Source organism: Lolium rigidum, chromosome 4 (assembly GCF_022539505.1).
Source record: "Lolium rigidum isolate FL_2022 chromosome 4, APGP_CSIRO_Lrig_0.1, whole genome shotgun sequence".
NCBI lineage: Eukaryota > Viridiplantae > Streptophyta > Magnoliopsida > Poales > Poaceae > Lolium > Lolium rigidum.
Genome location: NC_061511.1, coordinates 580,171 through 601,048, shown reverse-complemented (window position 1 = coordinate 601,048; position 20,878 = coordinate 580,171). Strand labels below are relative to the sequence as shown.

Here is a 20,878-nt window from a genome sequence, read left to right as displayed (position 1 = left end):
AAAGAATGGGCATGCATTGGAAATTGCTTTCGGTCAATGGAGAACATGTGTTGCCTCAAAACGGAGCTAAAGGATGGGGATATAGTTGAGTTCGGAATTGCAGTTTTCTCATCTACTGATTCCGCCACTTGCGCGATAGCGCAACAGGTCATCTTCCACACCTCTCTTTCCGTGTGTCTTATGCTTTGTTGTGTCCACACAATAGTTTTTCTCAAATTCTACATCTCCTCTCTTCAGGCTGCAGGCAGGGAAGCGTACTGGAGGGTGGCTGCCGGGGCTTGGCGAGAGTTCTTGATGGCATGGTGAGGTGAGGAAGCTTTGTTCCTTCTTTTTTGTTTTTTTATCCTTGTTTCGGTCTTGATTGTTTCTATAGTGATTGTGACAATCCATGCTATCTTCTTTCCCCTACATGGTTAGATTTTTGGTTAAACTGCTATGTACAATAAAATAGTGATTCGCTTTGGGAAAGGCTTATGTTGCATTCCCCGATTTATCTCCAGCAGCAAATACATCGTTACATGTTTCAAACTTATGAACTCTAAGCGGCAAACATTGGAAAACAAATCGGTGGCTTTATATTTTGAAATCTGGACGCAAATCTAATTTATTGATGTACACTAGGCCGTATCTAAGAATTTGATTACCCATTCATGAATTAATACTTTGAGAAGTGTACCAATGTGTCCTTCTAATTCGTATATGATGCATGAACATGGTGGTTAGCGTAAGAATCATCCATTTGCCTCACGTTTTTCTTTTGGAAAGTAGACCACTGGATATTTCACCCGTCTTGACATGTAGAGTATTTTGGAGCAGATCTGTACTTGACATGCATAATTATATTTACTTCATTTGATGTAGATTCCAACTCAATCCATATTACTAGAGATGACCTTCTACATGCGTTATGAATATATGACCTATAATTCTTTTACCGATTTTATTTGCTCTTTATAATTCATTGATACTATTACATTAGTATATCTGAAATAAAAGTAGTGCATGTAGATTAAGAAAATCTTCATTTCTACATAATGCAAGTCTTTGCCATGATTGTCCTTCTTCTTGGTACTTATTTATTTAGCATCTGAATTAAGTGTTATGTCCCTATTATTGTTGTCCCTGTGCATCTTAATTAAGTGTTATGGCTCTACTAGAAAATGCATCATGTCCCTTCTTTTCTATTTTTTAAGAAAATGGTTCTCACAATCTGATTTAAGGGAGCAAGACATCATCAGGTTTACTTACTGATGTGGCCTCTGCGTCCCGTGCGCTGGTGGTGTAGTCCTCTCAGATCAGACACAAGCAGGTAGTTGTAGATACCGTATCTTCAAACGAGGTAATTAATCATAAACAAGTAACTGTGCAAATTTGTTTGTGACATATCTGAGCATGAAATTATATGTACACAACCCGCATTAGGCCTTGGGTTTAGGATGGTTTGCGACCGTGTGTTTGTTATTGAGGTGCTTCATAGTTGTCATCCTCTAGCGTTCTGGTCTTTTTCTTTTTCTTGAGTAAAGCACTCTGATTTTCAATTGCTAGCTAATTGATTCTTTTCCTGAACACAATGTGCGCAGGACTGAGAAAGAAGAGCAGATTCTAGATAAAGAGTATGGTGGAGAAGAAGACCAAGGTGATTTATCTCTCTTGTGAACACAATCAAGTTTAACCCGAGAAATTGGTTAATTGGTGCTTATTGTTAGTAACTAAATATTCCTTAAGTATATAAAGCACAGAAAATGTCATTGTATGTATCAGGATGTTATATGCTATTCATGCTCTGAGAAATATTTCCTGTAGCTTTCCAGGTTATGTGGGTTACCCTTGTGTTTGATAGTCCATTCTTGGTTGGTGAGTACATTATTTTTTAGAAACATGAGTTTACCAAAAATATCTCTGGCCTAGGACCGTTAGTAAACAATTATCCATTATAAAGAATAAATGAAATTTAGTGTCAGTAGTCCCCCATCAATAACCTTTAATATGGTTTCCTCATGAATTATTACACTTTAGAGTTCAGAGGGTGCCATGATACTCAGCTTCTTAGAGCAGCTCAGCGACACCCCTTGCTGACGGTTTGATCTTTCACTTTGTTGCTTTTCTACCGTCCAATCTCACTGTTTGACGAAAACTTTTGTCACACCGCTGGTTAGTTTGGTAGAATAGGTGCCATTGAATGATACTCCCAGTTGCCTATCATGTAGGGATTTTGAGGCATTATTTTGTGCTATTGATGATAATCCACTGTATTATAGTTAATCTGTGTTGTAGAAGCTTTAGCTGATCTGGTTTTGTATCTTTCGAAATAGATTTGAAGAGGTTGCACATGTTCTGTTTCAGGTACTCATAGCATCTACAGAGTGGGCCAATATTCGAAAAGAGCACAAGACTTGAGGATTTGAGCATGCTTGTAGGCTAGAAGCATCAACTTCAGACTTCGTCACTTGTTGACAGTCTAAAATTGACCCTGAACTGATATGGGCACTTGCTAAGCAAGATGTCAAAGACAAGCACCAGCTGAAGGTTCTACCCCAACTTATATAAATTGTCTGTTTTAGTATATTTTGTTAATTTCCATGTAATATGTAAACCATTGAAGTTAGATGTTAATCACACCATGTTTGGCATGCAGATGAAATAGAAAATACAACCGGTAAAGGCACCAACGAAGGAAAACCTTCAGGCGTCAAACATGATGGAAGGATGTTGGATGGTCAGGTAATTAGTATAATCTACATGCCTCAATGGCCTTTGTGGGCTGCTGATGATCACCCCACATACTATGCAATTTTACTCCTTGGTGCTTGCACATCCATGAAATCCATATCCATGAAATCTGGATGTACTAGATTCCACATCAAGATCAGAATTCATTTCTTGGAGGCACTGGTTTTACTAAGCCATGTTGGTATTCAGGTGCATTTCCTTGTATTTTAGTTCATTATAACAATACTTCTTGGGTAAAAATGATCCATCAATTATTTTTGAGGGAAGCAAGATGTTTACGATGCCCTCATTATAACAACACCCATCATCTTGGCATCATTCCTGCGTTTTGAGTGATGACAGTGTGCTTAAGGAGTATTTTTGATGTGCCATTAGGTCAAGTTAAATAATGGGAGCAGGTCACCGCTTAAATATTATCATCACTCCCTTCAGTTGGGAGAGTGACTATTATTTGTGGCCCTATAACTGAATATAGGTAGCTTATGTTTATGTACTCCCTCCGTCCCAAAATGTAAGGCATCTAACGATTAGTCAAAAGTCAACATTTTTTTAAGTTTGACCAAGTTTATACAATAATATAAACATAATATTGGAAATTAGAAAGCATGAACTTTCATAGTCTGTAGCTTTGAAATATTTGTTATTACCACAACCCTTTTGTCATTGTTGTGGGCTAGCCCTTCAAATCAAATGTAATTTTGAAGTCATTCTTATAGCTACTTTGCCAGCTGCGGTACTTGATCAGGAGTAAGCCAGCGATGGCTTTACTAAACTTACATCGTTTCTTTTATTCGACCCTGCTTTATTCATTGGGTTTGCTACTTTATAGACAACCATCATATGCTAGAAAGGAAGTGTGCTAGAATTATGTTGCAGGCCGTAAGTACAATATGTGGATGGATCAAGAACTATATATAAAATGATGCATTTCTTTACGCTTGGTCAGCACTGTAAGTTGATGAAGAAAACTTTGGCCTCATTAATAATATGTAAACTTGTTGGGCGGCAGGCTTTTGTCAGGCGGTGGCGGTAAATTCTAGCGCATGCATTTGTGTGGCCTGTTGTAGCCAACATCAGCTGCAGCCTCCTCTTTTCTCTGCCTCTAGCACTCTGGTTTTCAATTGCTAACGGATGTTTTTCTAAACACGATAACACGATGTGTGCAGGTTTGAGGAAGAAGAAGGAAGTATCAAGAAGACCCATGGTAATTTTTCTCTCTTATGAATAGAAGAATCTTAATCACAATGTGTTCATAGGAAACCTACTCCCACTGACATGGTGAAATTCAATATAGATGGGGCATTTCGTGAGGAGTTGGAAATCGGAGGTTGGGGTACAATTTCCAAGGACTAAACGGGTTATTAGGTTTTTGTTGCAGGTGGAATGGTCAACTCACTTGTGCATCACGAGACGACACTTGTGCATGCAATTCAATTCCATTTACTCGAACAATATTGTATTAGTCAGGCTATTTTTCTTTCTTCTATAGACTGATCCTCAAGCGGGCAATGGATGATCTCTCAAGGTTGGGTGTGCTCATTCTTCAAGCCAAGTTTGGTTGAATTTCTCTTTTATCCAACATAGCTTTGAATATGTCTTATGAAACTGTCACAAGTCAGCTCATGCTCTCGAGGCATTACATGTGGGAGGTTGTCCTGGCAATCATAATGTATGGGTTACAATTTTTTCCTTGCGATGCACACTGTTTGTTGACAAAGATCTGGCAGTGCCATAAGGGAGTACATGTGTTTCATCTGAAAATATAAGATATAAATTGATATTAACCGAAGAGAGTAAACTATTCAGTGTGCAAACACAAATTATTCCTTAGTACCAATCATATATAAGTCCATGGATAAAGCTTATGGTACAATATTTTCTTGCTTGTGTCTTTGTGCCGGGGCCTTGTCGTGTGCTGCTTCTCCTATGGGTTGTTTGCTAGGCTGTTAAGGTAATGTGATGTCCTACCTATCTGCCTTCGCGCTGCCACCTGGTTTATCTTCTTGGTTATGGAATCAACCTCATGTGGTAACTACGTAAGCTTTTCTAAGTAGGATCTTATCAGATTGGGAGGGTTCCAGAAAAGCCACCGCTGGCAACATTTTGTTTATTTCAATCTTTTGATTAACTTCTCCTTTCTTCATAAGGTACACAGATTGTAGTGTTATTGACATGTAAGTTGAACAAAGCAATCATATGTTCTTCAATCATTGCCTACATATTATGTTTAATGTGCGTCTGCTTATGGTTTAGATATAAATCTCAAACATATATAATATCATGGATAAAACTTATGGTTGCAGTATCGTAACCATAAAATTATGGATTTCCTACTATTTCCATAAAAAAAATGTATCATGTTGGGATTCTGGAATGACAACATATTGTCTTAGAATTTTGAAATGGTAAATCCTGGGGCCAGCAACAGAAGACTGATGGCGTAGGTGGCTGATGGTGTGGGTGATTGTGGTTGATGGTGTGGATGGCTGCGACATAGTACTTGGTCAACGGATTAGGTGGATGGAGGGAGGTGTAGCAGATCAAGACAGAGGATAGGCAGATGGGTTAAGAGGAAGAGATTGAGCCGTTAATGCAAATTGCAATGGGATGAGCGGAATCAGCTAGAGCTGGAAATTATTTACGCGAGGAAAATATTTGCAATAGTTCCTGGTTCCGATGGTGTCCGATAAGGGTCTCAAAATCTCGAACCCATTTTTTTTTGTCTAGCTACTCACAGTAAGTAGAAACATTCTTCTTAGAATTAGTAATTGTTATTTTATGATTATTTTATGATGCTACCTTTTTACATACAATAACCAGAATTGATAGGAGAGCCTATACAAAAGCTGAAAAAATAATGTGAAATTGTACTAAATTGTCATATCTTACTGCAACACCTCGATGGAATGGGTGTGTCTACAGTTATACTAAATCAGCTAAATTCCAAGATAATTCTTAATACTAAAATAAGCTAAAACTTATAGGTTAGATTCTGTCATTTGCGCGATAGCGCAACGGGTCATCTAGTATAAGAACGTTTACACTTTGTCCTTGTTGTATGTAGTCAGATATTTTTTTTTTACGTTAGACAAGACTAGAGGATCTGTTCTTCATGCCTAGCTACATGTAAATGAGAGCAGTGGTGTGACATGCATGTGAGTCGTGACAGCACACACGTTATCGTGCGTGTGAGCAATCCATCGATCGAGCTAGCATGTATGGCCCTTAATTAGCACACGGTCGTAGCTAGTAGCTCGCAACATCCAGCTAACTCCAATTAAAACTTAATCAAGTTGGCGAGACACATCAATAAATTTATATGGTTAGTGACAGTTAAGTAAGTTATACATTTGTAGTTGCAGCCTCTAGCTGCTAAGTAGTGGTACGAACTGTGCTATATGAGTACTATAATGATGGGATACGTATATACAGTTTGGATGTCTCTGATTCGTTGACCTTAAAACTCACTTAATTTTTGGTTGATGTCGTCATCAAATTGCATATGGAACTCATGAATAACTGTAAAACATGAGCAATTAGGTAGACATGTACTGTAGAATTTTCATATGCACAGAAGATGATGCAAATTTAGGCATCCTAGAATCGACCTAAAACTAACTTAGTTCTCCCGTTTAATTTTTTTTTAAATCATTCGTAGTTAACCTATACCACCAACGGGTGTATAACTGTTGCTTTAGGCTGGTCATAGTGAGGAGTGACTTAGCCTAGTAACATGCATCACGTTTGCTTCGGTGTCTCCTTTTCCTTGAAACTTTGATGAACTGAAACACATGAACAACCAGGATCTCTTTGTACCTCTTCGTAACCAGGGGCGCAATGTTACTAGGCTCACGGTTTACTCCAAAAAAAAACAAGGGGCGCAATGATTAAAAGTGAATAAAAAGACATAAGTACAAGTACTAGAGTAGCATGTACGGTCCGTTTAAGTCTATATTGTTCAGTAGTCAGACGGACATATAACAGTGTACGCTGAAAACCAAAACATCCGTGGGTAAAATATTTCGTCAGCTCCATCGGCAGGTAGGAACATTGAGTACACCTAGTATATCTATATGAGGGTATATAGTGCTTGGTATAGGTTTTTGCGGGCTAAAAAAAGAAGGCACGGGGGAAAACATGAATATGTTACTACCTCCATAGTGGATACTAATTCTATGTGGTTTTATGCATTGTTTTTAGTATTATGTGTAGAATTATTTTGTCTTGGGGTGTGCGATGTCATGGTAACATAACTAGTTGCCACCTTTCTTTTTCTTCATTTATTGTCATATCATATCACCAAAACATCTTGATATGTGATATTACTACCTATGTTATTTCTAATATGAGTACGTAGTGTGTTATGTAGCGCAGACGCAAACGCAGTATGCACGATACTTGGGATGGATGTACTAGAAAGAGTATAGCTGCAGGTGTACTTCGCTGGCCAAATAAATGTATTTAACGGCAATAACGGTATTAACTGTTGCTGTGTACACGCAGACTACGGACGTCGTACACATTGATGCTGCCTTGCTACTCCATGAATGGATGAGCTGTACGATACCAGCTGGATATGATAAGTACATATGTACATGGAGGACAAAGCCTTGGTACTAGAGTTTTGTTGAGATTAGGACATAATCCCCACCAAATCTTAAATTTCTACTTATGCTTTCAACACTTTACTTCTACCAAGTGAACTGGGGAGTGAGGTTTTGTAAAAATTTAAGAGGATTGAATGAAGGTAGTGGTTTCATCTCTTCTCTGCTGGGATTAACCCTAGTAATTCCAAAAGAAACCCTCTAGTACCGGTATAACTGTAACAGCGGACGGGAGATACACATACATGTGTGAGATCCTACCTCAAAAGAGTGATAGTGAAAATATATGCCCTAGGTCAGACTATGGTTAAACTGGTAAAGGCTATTGAAGTAGGATAGGATCGAGTATATTGATGTCGAGCGATCTCGTGTGATGTCGATGACGCCAGCACGTCGTCATGCAAGCATGCGCACGGGTGCAATCACTTTACATGATAGGGCTTGGACCCGCACATAGGCAGCCGCGATGTAGGGAACGGGTACAGACTACAGAGCGAGCTAGCTAGGTATTTTCCTTTATGCTTTACCGCGGGATCCGATTCGCGCCGTACGGCACGTACGTAGACGTCGCCCACATGCCACAGCTGCGCCGACGGCGACCGGCCGGACTGGCGACGCCTGCACTGCATGCACACGACGCGGCGGGGGACCTCCCCGGCCGGCCCCGATCAAGCCCCGTACGTGCACCGTGCACGCTGCACAGAGGCGCCATGGCCATGCACGTGGTGCGCCACGCGCGCTGCGGTCCAGCGCGGCGGCTGCCGCCGTCCGCCGCCGCGAACGGTCCAGAGCTCCGGCAGGCAAGGCCGGCGGCGGCGTCCGTTCCTACAAGCTGCTGCGTGCGCGCGGCCAGACGCGTCTGCGTCGACAGTGTCAAACTATTGCCTGGTAGCAGGACGTGGATATAATTCGACCGTACGTGTCTGCGTGCGTTGTCCGCGCGCGCGGACGCCAGCTCGGCGCGTCCTTGTCGCTCGCGTCGGACTGTCGGCCGGCACAGCCTGACGCCAACGGCTAACGTTTTTAACTGAAGACTGCCGTTTGGCCATAAGACTATCGAGCTCTGCCTTTTGGTACCACCAGACACACGTACGGTCTAGGCCTGTGCTCGGGTCCGATCGTGGCTCAATCGCTCAAAATGCCTGCCAGCTTCCATGAAGACTATACGAGGATGATCAGAAATTTCTTTTAAGGAGAAAACGATGAAAAAAGGAAAGTACGTACATTGGGAAGCTTGGGACAACCTGACTGACCCAAAGTGCATGGGTGAAATGGGTTTCCGAGACTCTAGACTTCTCAACCAGGTATTATTGGCTCGGTAGGCTGGAGGCTCCTCTAAAAACCAAACTCAAATGTTACCCTAATGAAAACCTTCTAGATATTGTCTTCACAAAAAATTCTTCCCCAATCTGGAATGGAGTGGAACATGGTCCAGAACTCCTAAAAAAGGGGACAATTTGGCGTGTTGAAAATTGCTCAAAAATCTGCATATAGAGGGATAACTGGATCAGCCGTGATTGCCTTCTAAAGACCACAGGTAAAAAGAAAAAGTCCAGATTAAAGTGGGTCAAAAGCTGGTCAATGACACATTCCAACCACATGATGCTGAAGAAATTTTGAAGATTAAAAATCCAAATGAAGATATCATTGCATGGCAATTTGAGAAAAATGGCATATTCACCGTTAAAAGTGCTTACCGTCTAGCCACAATGCTGAAAAGAGAAGATGCCATTGCAGGGATTAATGCACCAAATGGAGAAAGAAAACTATGGCGGAACATTTGGAAGGCCCCGGCCCCAAATAAAGTTCGTTTCTTCAATTGGCAGCTTGCAAATGATAACCTGCCGATGGAAAGAAATAAATGGAGAAGAAACCTGAAGGTTCACAATACATGCAAGATTTGTGGCAACGGGGTGGATGACAGCTTCCATGCGGTCATTGAATGTACAAAGGCTAGAGCTCTAAGATGTGAGATGAGAAAACAATGGGAATTGCCCAGGGAAGAAGATATGATTAAAACAGGTGAGGACTGGCTGTTGGTTCTGTTGGACAAGAAAAAAAAGAAATACACCAGGCTATCATGATGTTGCTGTGGAGATGTTGGCACCTAAGGAACGATATTATACATGACAAAGGGAAGTCCTCCATTAAACATTCAGTACATTTCTTCCTGAATTATGCAAATTCTTTATATGCTAACCTATATTTTACCTCAAAAAACACACCATTAGATCCAAAAGGGAAGAAACTAATGGGGAACCACCAATCAGAAACCAGCAAGGAAACAAAGAAAAAGAAGACTGGCCTTCAATGTTGATGGCTCTTACGTCGCTGAAACTGGACAGGCTTCGATTGGAGTCATAATTATTTTCAAAATTGTTGTGATGTCCAGGAGTCTGCTGCCAGAGAGGAAGCTCGTCTATCTGCCCAATGGTGCGATAAGCCTGTGATTTTCGAGTTTGACAATAATACTATTACACAGGCTATCCAAAGCAAAGAACAACATTTGTCTCAACTCAAAAGTCTTCTACATGATTTCAATATGTATGCATCAAACCTGATACAACGGAGTTGTGTGCATGCAAAAAGAAATCAAAACAACGTAGCACATGCAATAGCTAGATATGCTATGTCTACTGATTTAGATTACTGCTGGAACGGAAACTTTCCAGATTGTGTGGAAGAGGCCTTGGCTACTAATTGTAAACGTACTGTCCTCCATGATGAATGAATGAAATTGTTTGGCCCTAAAAAAATTGGGTCCAAGGGCATCTTCGACAACGCCACGTAAACGAACTGCAACTGTCTTTTTTTCCACCAAACTCTAGCCCACGGCCTGACGGAAAACGGACATATTTGTTCGGCAATCTATTATAAGTCTAAACTTAGAGTGGATATGCTTCAGCGCAAATAGCGCCCGCATCCGGGCACATCCCCTTCTGCCCCCTTCTACCTCAGGGCTACCTCGCTAGTGGCACTTAAGTCTCTTCCTCTCCCGCCACTAACAACCGAAGTTTGTCGGTGCCAAGTCCTAGCCAACGATGGAGGACCCCCGCCGACACCATGGACCTCACCCATCTTGTGCCCCCCACCCCCCCGCGCCGCCCTAGCAGATTATTGTCCCCCGCTGCTACCGCCACTAGACGCAAGACCAAGAACAAGGTCGCGAAAAAGAGCAGACGCCGGCAGAGCGGGTGGAGTAAACCAAGAAGCTCGATGCCCGACGAATCAACGCGAGGGCAAAGAAGGCACATCTAGTAGCCAACGCCGCAGCAAATGCCACTGCTGATTTGGCCATGGCCCTTCAGGCAAACACCAATGACACCCAGCTCTACACCTATACATCCGCCACAGAGGCAGTCCTCATAATGAAGCACGAGGCGCTCGGACAGCTCTAGGCCGCCGGTGGCAACTCTTTGACAAGCTCAGGGATTTCCCATGCCGAAAAGCCACCTCTACAGTGTCGTCCACCCCATTTGTAGCTGGCTACGACATGCCTCGTCCAACATGGACATGCACCACTCACCCGACTCGGTGGGTCGCAATCATCGTTGCCAGAGATCCATTTCTTCCATGGCGGCCCCACAATGCCTAGCCTTGACCTCAACCGCACTCCTATGCCCAACGAATCAAGCCTGGCACCTAGAAAGAGGCCACATGCGATCCCGCCAGCGAACATGGCCGCGCCACGCTTCCTATTCGATGAAATGCACGCTGAGTGACCAAGTATGGCCACAACCATATAATTACTCTTCAATTTGCATTGGAGACTAGGCTTGTGATGGCCAATTATATGTAGACCTACTCTTTGGCGGAGACTACGCTGGTCGATGAAGTCTTCATCCTGATCCGATGAAGCTTTGCTTTCGCTGTAGAAGGAGACTCCATCGATGACGTCAGCAAGATCTCCCTAGCTTGATGCATCGTGGATTGTTTCATTGTCGACGATCGGGTGGTTGACCTTGCTCGACGAGCCGATGGATGAGCTTGACCTTGGCGATGCTGCAACATTCACCGACAGACCCGACAAAGTCGAGCCCGACAGGCGAGAAGATCCTCTCGACCCGACGCGGAAGTTTAGGCTTCCGATCGTCAGATCCATCCCCTGGTCCAGAGTTTCGAAGACCAAAAGCAGGGCGGGCGGGTGTGGAAGAAAATTTATGGAACCAAACCAGATTTCCCCGTCGCCGATTGTCGAGTTGTTGCTTGGTGGAACCGAAAAAATCGCCGACTCCATGACTCCAGTGCCCAAGATTCCCACAGACGACGGCAATTGACGAGGGGTCACCTCGACAATGTCCATGGATATGGACTTAGGGTTCAGGGAAAAGTGGTGCGTTGGTGGTTTCGTCGATTGGTCAGACAAACAAAGCTTATCCAACAGATTGATTATGAGGCTAAAGCACCGTAAACTAGAACAAGCTAGGGTTTACAACAAAGATTCGATGATCTCCCGCTGGCTCCTCCTAGCCTTTATATAAGAGGCTAGGTCTCAGAGTCCAGTTCGGGTCGGTTTACATACGTGACTTGCCTAACTATAACTATGTCGACTTCGTAGTGGGCATGTCCTTATTCGACAAACTTCATCTTGCGGGCTTCGGCTTCCATCATCATGGGCTTCTTTGCAATACGCACCAAGGTGACACAAACATTAAGCCCAATTAGGCATACCCATGTTAGCCGAGGAAGATGATGCCTACATGCACGGGACGATAATTGGCGTCTTCATCCCGGACGATGACCTTGGGACTGAGCAAGAGACCCAAGTCCAAGGTTACGACATCGACTGGGAGCCATTGTTTGGGAAATATGCCAAAGGAAAGAAGGAGAGCCAAAGGACTTCTACTTGAAGAAAAAATAGAGCCAAAGGGCCGCGGGCTACAATCGCAAGGAGGACCATTGGCTTTTTCGGTCTTGTATAGAAATTAGCCAAGATCCAATTTTCTATGCTGACCAAAAAGGAAAATCATATTGGAGGAAGATCACCCAAGATTTCCATGAGCGAAGGCTAGCTACATGCTCCCTTCCAAATTCATAGTGACTCCAAATTACAATCCAAAATAGATGGAGCTACATCCAACAAGACACCAACAAGTTTTGCACGGTGATCGATCACATCTTTCCGTCCCCATCAGTGTCCTCGATGCCACTGATTTGGTAAGGCCAAGGCCATTTTAAATATGTAAATGTACATTAGTTTGCATTTAGCTCATCTAAACGCGTTTGTATATATTTAGGTCCCCCAAGCTTTGGAGTACTTTAAGGTCATTCATAAAAGGTCCTACATGATGGCCCATTATTCGAGGGACCTAAAGTAACGACCCAAGTGGACCTGAGGCCTAAAAAAGAGCCTCAAGAATGGCAGGAGCGCCTCTTTAGCGGTCATTGATGTCGAAGAGGAAGGTCCAACCAATGGTGCCTTTCCATCTTGGCCAAGGGGCTTGTTGAGGTTATGTAGAATATTGTATCCCACAACAGAGTCTTGGATTAGCAAGCCCAGGTGGCCCATTTGGGTGGATAAGACGTAGGTCTAGCAGGGCAGCCTAGTTACTAGAAGATGGAGGCTCAACAGACTAAGGACGCCCACACTAGATTCCAGGGAAAACAGAGACTTGAAGTACAAGACACGACATACTTGTCGACAAAGACTAGAACTCCATAGCTGGCTAGGTCCTTACCTCCATCAAACCCTAGGTTTTGGCGTCTTTATAAGCCAGCCAGGTAATAACCTTTACGACAACACAGAACACTTGTAACCCATCATACTGAATTTCTACCATGATGTAGAGATCCTCCATCAAGGGGACGTGAACCTAGGTAACTCGCCAACCCACACTGGCCCGAACATCCCGCCATCTAGTTCCACTACTAACCCTAGCCTTGAGGACCCCCTCATGGAACTATCGTTGACAAGGCAACGACATTTGGTACCCATTGTGGGGCTAGCGACGTCTGGAGTGGAGATTCAGGCGGAAGCTCTTGGAGGCATCGGTGATTCCATGGTAGTTGGACAAATCGCCTGCTTCAGTGACAATCCGTTCATCACGGCGGAATCCTACTTGCCAGCCGCTGGCCACATCGCCGCCTACAAGATCCATCCAATCGGTGGCATAGCATCTTCGCTGGTTTCACCTCGGTGCAGGCGGCACTTGATGCTCTACTCCCCATCCAAACCACCCCAGATGCGGACACCGCCATGGAGATCAGATCTAGATCTACCCTCTCAGTTGATGCAACTGAGTTCCAGATTGGATAGATATATGTGGACCATTTAAACTGATAGCCTTTTCTTACGAAGTTATTTAGTCGAACACTTTCAAGTAAGGCACTAGCTTGGTATAAGACTTTATCCATTGAATTTGAAGACACCTGGAAGAATCTATCACAAACTTTCTTGTCTCATTATTACCCTATGAGTAAAACAACTCGAGCAAGACACACTATGCTTATTTTAAGAATATACCAGGTGAAAGTCTTTTAAGATACCATGTTAGATGTAAATAACTACTTAAGTAAATGTCCCCTTCACGATTTACCTAAATGGTATGTTTTCTATGGAGGGCTAAGAGAAGCAAATAAAATTGAAATAGATATGGCATGTTGATGATCTTTTCTAGAATTTATTATTACAGGCATGTAACTTTTAGAAACAATGCATCAAACTAGGGAAGCTTGGTCTTCTTATCTTGGAGATAAATGAGGAATTAAAATTAAACACTATTGCATTAAAGCTTTTGTAGCAATAGGATAAGTAGATGAACTAGCTCAGAAACATCATTGTAGATAGAAATATTGTCTTCCATGTCTTAAAAGCTGTTGCAGAACAAATTTAAGGCCCTAATAAAGGATGGTTTGGGTATGGTAAACCCGCTGAAAGACCTCCGAAGCGAAAGGTGGAATATCCTTATACTAACGCTCCTCTGGTCTAGCAAAGGAGAGACGTCCTTACGAGTAGCCTCCTCCCTTCCACATGACCAAAAGAATGCATGATCCAGCACATGAAGCCCAACAACACACAAAACACGTTGAAGAGGAGAAACTCGCTTCTAAGATCATTGAAGAAATACACAAGGAACCCAAAATCATCGAAGAGGTAAAAAGTCTTGAGGAACGCATGTTCCCAAATTGAAAAATAGTGAAAATGGAAGAGGACACTTCCAAACTTATTTAGGGTAAGGCCAAAAGTAAGGAGTTCGGTAAGTCCTTACTACCATGTTCAGTCGGAGGAGTTTCTTATTATGGTTTGTGTGATCTAAGATCTTCTATAAATATTATATGTAATACATTGTTTCATGAAATTCTAGAAGATATATCACCATCTGTTATTGGATGAACTGATATTACTATTCAAATGGAGGTTAGAAATCTTAGTGTACCTTTGAGAGTAGTTAAGAAGGTTTTCTTGAATGTTGGTAGATACATTTTTTCCATTGAGCTTGTTGTTATTGATATGCCACACGATCCTCGTCGTCCTATTATCTTTTGAAGAACATTTCTGAATTATGTAAATGCTAAAATTGATTGCAAAGAGAAGAGCAAGTGAAAATCCACTTATCCAATTTTAGAGAGCAGCCTTATTACAGGGACCTTGAAGAAGGCACAACCATAGTTGATTTGGCTGATGTATTTTATGGTATTCCAATTGATGATACACAAGGAAGAATAGACAATGAAGATGGGGAAATGCACTTTGGCTCATAGGAGCATATGCTTCCATTATGTGAATCCACATTTCAAAGTGTCAAAAAATTCTAAACTAAATTTTTACATGTACATCTAGACATTTTATATTGGTACACAAGTTTTCAAAAAAAACTAAAAATAATTGTGGCTCCTGTAAAAAAGACAAGTTTTGATGCTATAACACGACTACGTACAGGATATTTTTTTGTCTTTTTTGTACACGCCATATAAAATGTTGTTTCTCCACGAAAATTTGTGCACTAACATAGAATGTCAAGATGTACACCAACAAATTTATATCAGAATTTTTTAACATTTTTAAAATTGTTTTTTAATTATTTTATATAATGAGAGCATTTGCTCCTATGAGCCAAATTGCCACCTCCATGAAGATGGTTTTACTGAAGATCCGGAGAACGGAGAACTTAATGAGTATCTTGACTCAATACCTATTATGGAGCCTCTTATGAGTGAAGAATATGAAGAACCAAAAAGGAAGGGAGATGAAGAACTTCCTCCACAACTAAAACCATTACCAGAGGGATTAAGGTACGAATATTTAGACGATTCAAATAAATATCCAATTATTATTAGTACTGACCTTTCAGAAGAAGATAAAATCAAAATTATGGCGATCTTGAGAAAGCACACATCAAGTCATTTGGGTATTCTCTAGCCGATCTTAAGGGAATAGGACCAACTTTAGCCACTCATTGAATATTCCTAGAAGATGTAGCCAAATAGGTTGAGGATTTCCAAAGAAAGTTAAAACCTCAAATGAAGGAAGAGGTAACAAAAGAGGTTATACGCTTACTTGATGCCTACATTATTTTCCTTGTTAAAGAATGTGATTGGGTTAGTCCAATGCATTGCGTAACTAAGAAAGGCAGATTCGTTGTGGAACCAAATTAAAAGCAAGAAATGATTCCTGTTAGACCAATTGTAGGATACAGAATGTGTATTGACTTTATAAAATTGAATAAGGAAACTAGGAAGGACCATTATCCTCTATAGATATGACGTTAGAAATATTTGCAAATCATTCTTATTTTTATTATTTGGATGACTACTATGAGTTTTCTCAAATAATAGTTCATTCTAATGATCAACTTAAGACTACTTTTACTTGTCTTTTCAGATTATATGCTTATCGTCGTATGTCTTTTGGGGTATGTAACGCCCAACCACTTATCAAAGATGCATAACTTCTATCTTTGCTGACTTTATAGAGGATGCCGTGGAAGTATTCATGAACGATTTCTTCATCTATGGAACCTCCTTTAATAATTGTCTTAACAATCTTCATAAGATTTTGCAGAAATGTGAAGATACTAACCTTGTTTTAAGCTGGGAAAAATACCACTTCATGGTGAGAGAAGGCATAGTTCTTGGACACGAAGTATCAGGAAAAGGCATAAAAGTTGATAGGGATAAAATAGAAGCCATTGAATGATTACCACCGCCTCACGATGTGAAGGGCATAAGAAGTTTCCTCGTTCATGCGGGTTTCTATGGAATGAGACAACTAAGGAACTTCATTTCAAAACTACTAGACATGCCATGGATTGTTCAACTAATTATAAGATCTTGAGCACACAGGTAAGTACACATGGTAGACCTAGATTCCGGTTGTGTCCAATGCAGCATACCTTCTTTGGGAAAGAGCACAGGGGAAAAGTGGAAGGATCAGTGAGACCTCCTCCAAAGATATATATGTTTTTTTACAAAGTCACAAAGAAAAAAAAACTGAAGAAAGGCGAAGGGACAGAAAGATGACAAGTCCAATCAGCCTTACATTGCGTCGCACTATGCAGTGTTTATGCAGTGTACCACTTCTACAACGTACCTAGCTAGTGAGAATCTAGTTCATCACTCTATGTCTGTATAACAGTTATCTCCTGCAATAGTTTCTACTAGAAGATACTAGGTGAAATCACATCGTAACTAAGTTTGCTAGGTAGTGCTGAGCTCATATCTGAATTACTGTGACAACAGGACAAACCCACAGTCAAATTAAGGCACATATATGCATATGACTCTGGTCGTGTATCAATCAACGGGACCATAGATATAACTAACCAGCTCGACATATTACATCAGAAAGGAGAGGAATGTGTGTGTAAAGCACCCAGTGCATGCATGCAGGCACTACCTTATCTACTTTTTTGCTCAGTGGAGCTCGATATGTTCTCCTGTTCAATCACTGCCTAGCATCCAGGCTGAAGAAAGGTGGTTAATTAGCTAGCTCCATGAGAATTATGCCATGCATGAAAAGTTGCTGTCTTGAAAAAAGGAAAGAGATTTGGATAACTGTAAAGTCGTACCGACGGTTCGACATGGAAATTCAGGTGTGGCACAGACTTTTCCTCGATGTAACAATAGAATTTCTTAAGTTTTCAACTTCATTTTGGAAACAATAGAGACAACATAAGTAGTAGCATGGCAAGCAGAGTTTGTTAAAGAAAGTGGAACATAAAAATTGCTGTAGCAGCACCAACAAAAGCTTTAACAACAGAAAGAGCACTAGAGTCCTGCTGGTGACGTTCTTGAGAATTCAGTAATTTGTCATGATTCTTTGACTGCTTTCTTGGCATGATAACCTAGATATCTGCACTTGTACTTACTAAGCTGCTATAGATGATAAGAATGCAGTTTAATGGGCGATGGTCTTTGCAATATCTGATGGCCTACAGTATCTCATCAGGCCAAAGACAAGTCCTCTTTTGCAAGCCCATAAAGAAAGATTTAAGGCCATGCATGGATGCAATGCTGCACAACAATGCAAATGGTCCTGCTATAATAGTGCTGTCCATGTATATGCCCTTGAATGGATCGATGGACGGCAAGGCAAGGCAAGTAGCGTGCAAAACAAAGAAGAATTCCATGCTCTGCTGGCCCTACTTCCCCTCTCCAACATTGACGCGCACAACTTGCTACGCATAGGCCCATGCATGGCGTTGTGGTGGGACGAGGTTATTCATTATCACATATGCGTTTAAACTGTAAAAATCAACACGACGTTCCTTCAGATAAGTAGCGTGCCCCCTTGAGTCGATTTTTTTTGAGATAATAACTGATAGAATTCATTGGTGAAACCGATTACAAACGACTCCAAAAATAAAGGAAAATACAATATGATCACAGAACTTTGCAAGAATGACCTCACACCATACTTTCAGACCACAATCAAGCCTATCGTCCTCGTCGTCACCAAAAAAATACAGAGACCGGAGCCAGAGGCAGCGCATCTTCCAACTCCATCGAATCACCGTTGTCACCGTCGCGTCGCCACACTGGGCTTTGAACACTGAAGGAGTGCCCACCCTGGAGGGTGAGAGCTAATAATCTTTTCCAAACCATCGGGCATGCAGGAGATGGGGAAGAGCCAGCAGTACCTCCAGACGAAGATCCCCGAGCAGTAGACCCAAGCCACCAGTAGAACGCTCGACCATGCAGCGAGGTTCGGGCGTCGACACGTCAAGCCGCCTCCCACCCTCGCCACCAAGGCCGTCGGAGGCGCAGCAGACTGCTGCAGCCGCGGACCACCGAGAAGAGCACACACAACCCTAAAAAGGAGGACGGTGGTGTCATCCTCTTCCTGCCCTCGCCACCCACGGCCGTCCAAGGGGAAGACAACGGCAACAACACTCCTCCGGACTCCCAACACGGTCTCCACAAACCGCGCGGCGCGCTCGAAGATCGATCGCACCGGGGAGAACACCTCACCGGATCCACGAGATATGGGAGGATACACAGCCGGCGGCTCGCGGCGCCGCCACAAGTGGCCTTGCCGAGATGGGGGTCGAGTTCCAGCCCTCTTATTCTGACGCGACGCCGCCTCCAACATCACGACGACGTCTCCCGAGAACCTAGACGAAAACCAGGCCGAGCCGCTGCCCGGCGCAGCCGGAGAGGGTCCCCCGCCGCCGCCACGCCACCGGGGCTTTGCCCGGCGGCGGTGGCTGGAGGAGGAGGGTGTTGGGGTTAGGGTTGGGGGAGGCGGCGGGGTTGGTCTTTGCCCCCTTGTGAGTCGATGATGGTAGACGCTATGTGCATCTATTTTGTACTTCCCCCATTTCATATTAGTTGTCGCTAATTTGAGTATATATATATCTAGACGTATTTTATGTAGATACCTCCAAACCCGTGACGAGTACTAATATAGAATGGAGGGAGAACCATGCAAAATTGACGGCCCTTACGGATAGGACATTTCTTCCCCTTTGTTTGCCGTGCTCACCATTGCACTAATCCTGAACTTTCCAGCACATGTACTCATATGCTTTGCAGAAAACCCCGTGCCCATCCATGAGAATCTTGGACAGTTGCGTCGCTTGCTAATGGCCAATTAGTCACCATCGTCGTCATCAAAGAAATCCAATTAGCGTCGGACAAGAAAGGTACCAGAGCTGACGAGACAGGGTTAATTCCCATCCAGAGCTCTTCTTTGGGCAGAATTAAACTAACCAAACCAGCAGTAAAATTGTACTAGCAGAATGTACTCTTGTCGCTGCCATTAGTGTCACGTGATCAAGTTAGTAGTTCCTTTCTGCTCGTAATATCAGTGTCGATGCGTGACAGCCTTGCCTCAGAAAATTAATCAAGTTTCTGCCAACAATAATGCTGATGAGACGAGAGCGTCAGCATTAGCACTCGCATTAGCATGCGGTGCACCTAGAGCTAGAAAAGCCCACGGCATCACTCGCACGGCGCCAAGCTTGAGTCAGTCGATTGGACGTCTCCATATCAGGACCTATAGATATTCCTATTGAATCAAAAGCGGTCCATAAAACTCGCAACAAATTCAAGATGATGAACAGGAAAAAGGAGGTCGCACAATAATTCTACGGTAAGAAAAATCGATAAGATTGTATATATGCACCATTCCATGCAGAGGCTAGAGGTGAACACTTGAGAGAAAGGCTAGAGACTGAAGTGGAGAGGAGCTAGCTAGCAGTGAGTACACATGTGAATTGCTAGCTTGCAATAGTACTTAGAGCATCTCCAGCCGCGTCCCCCAAACCGTCCCCCAAACCGCGCCGGATCGAGCGTTTGGGGGACGTGTTTCGTTCGTGCCGCGTTTGGGGGACGTCGCTCCCGCCGCGTCACCCAGACGCCGCCCCCAAACATTTAAAATAATTTTTCTAGCATTTTTATTTCAATTTCCACAAACTAATACATAATTTGGAACGTGGTTTACACGAAAACACGGTTTGGAACATGGTTTTCCACAAACTAATACATAGTTTGAACCATGGTGGACACAAATATAAAATATTGCAAAGAAACTAAACCTAACTAGGCCGTGCATCGAAGGTTTCGTGTGTTCGCTTGCTAAGAAAGAACACTCGAGGGCACACCCGATCACCTAAGTTCGGAAAATCCAGCGGGAGGATGGTGCCCTTGTTGGTTCTACCGATGAGGCGAAGCAGTGAGAAACCTCCGTGCACGTATTCGCTGCGAAGAAACAACACTCGGTCGTCCTCCTGCGTCGGTCCTGTCGTCGTCCTCGTCGACGTGGTAGTCCGGAGGCAGCGCCTCTCGTCGAAGACCTTGACGCTCATGTCCCTGTTGCCGAAGTAGGAGAACACGAGGATGAAGCCGGCTTGGAGGCTGTGGTGGCGCGCGAACTTCTCCCGGCCGATGTTGAAGTACATCTTGCCGCGCGCGTCGTAGATCGCCTTGACGATCCACCGGCGGTAGCCGCCACGAATGCTCCCGCAGATGCATCGTGCGCGGGCGTACGCCGCCGACGTACTCGGCGAAGGAGTCCGGCAGCCTCTGGATGCCGCGCGGGTCGCCCTTGAGGACGTGGACGAACTCGAACAGGACGTCCGGCTCCACGTCCATCTGTTATCACC

General features: G+C 43.1%; 1 long non-coding RNA gene across 1 annotated transcript; it reads left to right on the top strand.

Moving 5' to 3' along the window:
- The first annotated feature begins 279 nt into the window (after positions 1-279).
- LOC124705871 lies at positions 280-2,798 on the top strand. The gene is made up of 3 exons (XR_007004175.1): positions 280-307; positions 1,581-2,526; positions 2,636-2,798. It is a non-coding gene; the product is annotated as an uncharacterized LOC124705871 (long non-coding RNA).
- The last annotated feature ends 18,080 nt before the right edge of the window (positions 2,799-20,878 follow it).